A 4,527-nucleotide genomic window follows, 5' to 3' on the forward strand; every position below is an offset into this window, starting at 1 on the left:
AGACTCAATGTTTGAGTTAATTTAAAACAATAATTTTTGAAATACGTTTTACTAACTTTAAAGTGATTTTGATTCTAGTAGAATCTTAGTTTGCTTATTTTTTTTCCTGAAAAAGTTAAGTGAGCCTAAGCATATTTTTTTACAAAATAATATTTCATTTAAGTCAATCTGAACATATCAAATAATATTTGATATATATTTATATATCATGACCACGCACGTTACATACAATATTATTTATTTTGTCAAAGAAACAGTTCGACTGATGCTTTTCTCACTGTACATTTGATTTAATGAATGTTTTAAATAACAACAGTAAACTAACAACTAAACAAAATATTTTATTTTTTTTAACTGACACTTAATTATTTTAGTATAGCAAAACTACAAGAAATTTTTCTTTTTATTTTGATTTTTGTGATGTTTTCTATAATTGCCTTCAAACCCTTAAATTAGTAAACTTTCATCCATTATAGTTTTATTAGTCCCATAGTTTTTAAAATTCAACTCAGTTTCGTGGCAACACTTTAGAGCCTGTGGCAGCAAGTGGTACAGAAAAAAAAAAGACTTATTTATTTAGGAAGCTTAAATAGTCTTCAAGATTTTGAACCATACAAGGCCTTTAAGACTTCTTTCTTCAAGACGCTTGGTGAGTTTTCAGAATTTTAAGTCTTTAAACGTTACTAAGCCTCCTTTCTTCAGGAAGCTTGATGATTCTTCAGGTTTTAATCCATTAAATGCTACTAAGCCTCCTTCTTGAGAAAGCTTGATGATTCTTTAGGTTTTAATCCATTAACGCTACTAAGCTTCTTTTCTTGATGAAACTTGATGATTGTTTGGGATCTGAATCCATTAAACGCTACTAACTCTTCTTTTTATGAAGATGCTTGATGATTCTTCGGAATTTTAACCCTTCAAATGCTACTAAGCCTCACTTCTTGAAGAAGCTTGATGATCCTTTGAGATTTTGATCCTTTAAACGCTACTATGATTTCTTTCTTGAAGAAGCTTGATGATCCTTTGAGATTTTGATCCTTTAAACGCTACTATGATTTCTTTCTTCAGGAAGCTTGATGATTCTTCAGGATTTTAATCCTTTAAATGCTACTAAGAGTTCTTTCTTGAAGAAGCTTGATGATCCTTTGAGATTTTGATCCTTTAAACGCTACTATGATTTCTTTCTTTCTTCAGGAAGCTTGATGATTCTTCGGGATTTTAATTCTTTAAACGCTACTAAGAGTTCTTTCTTCGGGAAGCTTGATGATTCTTCAGGATTTTAATCCTTTAAACGCTATTAATATTCCTTACTTCAGGAAGCTTGATAGTTTTTTCAGGATTTTAGTCCTTCAAACGCTACTAAGCCTCCTTTCTTGAGGAAGTTTGATGATTCTTCGAAATTTCAATCCGTTAAACACTATTAAAACTTCTTCTTTCGAGAAGCTTGATAGTTTTTCAGGATTTTAGTCCTTTAAACGCTACTAAGACTTCTTTCTATGGAAAGTTTGGTTATTTTTCAGGATTCTAATCCTTTAAACGCTACTAAGACTTCTTTCTTCGGGAAGCTTGAGGAGTATTCATGATTTAATCCTTTAAATGTTATTAAGACTTCTTTCTTCGGGAAGCTTGAGGAGTCTTCAGGATTTAATCTTTTAAATGCTATTAAGACTTCTTTTTAAGGGAAGTTCGATGATTTTTCAGGATTTTAATTCTTTAAACGCTACTAAGATTTCTTTATTCAGGAAACTTGATTATTCTTCAGGATTTTGAACATTTCAATATTAAATACAACATTAGTTTTTGTTGTAGGTTTCTTAGATATTTTCAATACTTGAGTTGAATAAATACCTCAAACCTTCAGATATCGAGTTCCAACTGTGATGATCATCTCTGGTTGCATCTTCTGCACGGTCAGGTTCTTCGAAGCGATTTTCCGCCAATTCTATCATCAATCAGTTCTGTTCGTCACTATAATTTAAGATTGATTATTTTTCAGCATCGTCGACATCGCCATAATTCATCATGACTACTCTATAAAAACTGTCTGCCAATAGCACGTGACATACATGCTCCGCCCTAAATAAATCATTCTCACCCAACGGCGTTCGAGTCACCCTAATATTCACCATAATTTCTACCCGATCGACGAAACCCCGCGAAAATATAGGAAAGCTCTTTTCTTAAGATTTATTAAGATTGTAATCCATTAAGGAAAAAACGTGTAAATTCAACGTTCACACATAAGAAAATGAGTTGATCCTCATTTTAATTTCATAATCGCGCGTATAATGACTACGTATAGCTTATGCCATTCTTGATAATAGTATACTTAAAGCCGCCATCCATTGTCATTAAGTTTACCCTTGTATTTTGTTTGTTTGTTTGTAGTTAAGCACAAAGCTACACAAAGGGCTATCTGTGCTCTGCCCACCACGGGTATCGAAACCCGGATTCTAGCGTTGTAAGTCTGCAGACATACCGCTAGGCCACTGGGGGGCTTACCCTTGTAATTATAGATTACGTCTCATTAATGTACTAAAACTTTTAAAACTAAATTATTTCGTCTATTTTGAAACATCACAGTTTAATATTTCACTTTTAAATCATGCTATATTTCCTTGTTTGTAGCGTCTAATTTTGTCTCATAAATATTTATAAGTTAATTTTCCTTAAACACATGAAATTTCATTATACTAAATATTTAAAAATTTTATACTAAGCTTAAAAAACTGAATAACTAGCGGTCAATTTACTCAGAAAATGAAGGCAAACACTCTCACAATTTTGTAGTCTTCCTGTTAGCGTAAAATATTTCAGACTAGACGGTATCTTCACATTACAGTTGTCAGAAGCCACATAACACAAGTAACTGTTTTATCAAGGTTTTATTGCAAAGAAACATCAAACAATTTCAGAATGATGTTCGAGTAATTAATATATATTTTCTAATGTCATCGAGAGAGAGATCAAAGAAAATAAACTGTTATAGAAATATTACTATGTGCATCTTTATCCTTGACGTCAAGAGTGATTTACACGTGCTGGTAACTATATCTTATTCCAATTAGAAATTATTATTAAACATTAAAATCCTTGTACAAAAATATACAAGTCTCTTACCTCAGTTTAAGAATACAAAGGAGAATTCTCAAATAAGACTCAACTCCAAACTGTGTAGTATTGTTGATACATTTATCCCGCATATCTGTAGAATCAAATGACAACATCGTCGAAGTTTCACAATTCCTTGCTTTTGACTTTAATTAGAGAACAACCAAATTAGAAGTTTTTAAAAGTTAAAGAAGTTTTCCAAATCTACTTCAGTGCTACAGTTGCGTCAGATTCTACCTATGAATACTGTGTGGGATTCAATCTAAGTTAGAACCTAATACTGTGTAGAGTATTAAAACCTGAGAATTTCGAATAACCTAAATACGTGTATATGTTTAAAATCAAATACACGGCTCAGCATCCTACCAGTTTAATCATCAATTATATGTTGGTGTCAATCTTTGTTGGTGATTAAACTCCTTTCTGAAAAAACTACTTAATGTTGATTTAATGTAATTTTCTTATCTTAAACTTTACTTAAACAATAAGATAATGCAAAGTTCTTTGAAATATGCCATTTCTGCTAATAGCATATATTATAGACACTTTCACCTATTATAATGTAAACATTAAAACATCTACATACTACTTTTCTAAATTACACATTATATAAAACTACTGGTTCGGTGATGTTAGCACCCCTAGCGGCAACAGAATCAACTCTCCTGTAGAATATTTGCTGTTCTAGGATATCAAGTCTGTATAGATCTTGTTATAATGCATTTTTATTAAGTAGCCTAAATGTACGTTTGCTTTTGCGAATAATATATTCATCCAGTCTTTCTCACTGGTGTTATCTTCATATATACCATTTACTTCTGAAAACCAAATCCAAATGTCTTATTGAATTCTTGGTATCGAAAGAATACTATAGTTAGTAGAATATCTGGTTAATTCTCATTTTTAATATTACTTTAACGTCATCTGGATAACGTCACATTGGATAACTTTACTTTATGCTTTAGAATATTGGATGGTATGTTCATAACTAATATCTTTAATTTGTAATATTACGCGAACCTATTCATCTCAGGTTCTCAAGCTACAGATCATAATGAAATTCGGAATGTTCATCTCAGGAAATACGTAAATCTTATGATCCTGGATAGTCTCTAATTAGTGTAGTATTTTTTGTCTAGCCATCTTCTCTCAACTAGAGTGGTGAAGATGTAACAATTCATGATATTGAGCACACACAATTTCTCTATAACGTAACAGTACGTAAGTCTTGCTAATACAGGTTAATCTTGCCGTAACGTTCAATTTGCTAAACTGTCTGAATTTATGTCAAAATAGTAGAGATTTAGATTGGTAGATAGTGTAACGAATTTGTTATTATATATTCATTTTAATATCAAGGTTTGTTTACATAAGTTCATATTTTAAAACATGCGTAGTTTATAGTGTTAAATATGTATT

General features: G+C 31.1%; 1 long non-coding RNA gene across 1 annotated transcript in view; it reads right to left on the reverse strand.

Moving 5' to 3' along the window:
- Positions 1-1,849: 1,849 nt before the first annotated feature.
- Positions 1,850-4,527, reverse strand: part of LOC111088150 — a 55,161-nt gene continuing 52,483 nt past the window's right edge. The window contains exon 2 of the long non-coding RNA XR_002612756.1: positions 1,850-1,965. This is a non-coding gene — a long non-coding RNA (uncharacterized LOC111088150). The remainder of the gene's footprint in view (positions 1,966-4,527) is intronic.

The sequence above is a fragment of the Limulus polyphemus genome, unplaced genomic scaffold (assembly GCF_000517525.1).
Source record: "Limulus polyphemus unplaced genomic scaffold, Limulus_polyphemus-2.1.2 Scaffold3219, whole genome shotgun sequence".
Classification (NCBI taxonomy): domain Eukaryota; kingdom Metazoa; phylum Arthropoda; class Merostomata; order Xiphosura; family Limulidae; genus Limulus; species Limulus polyphemus.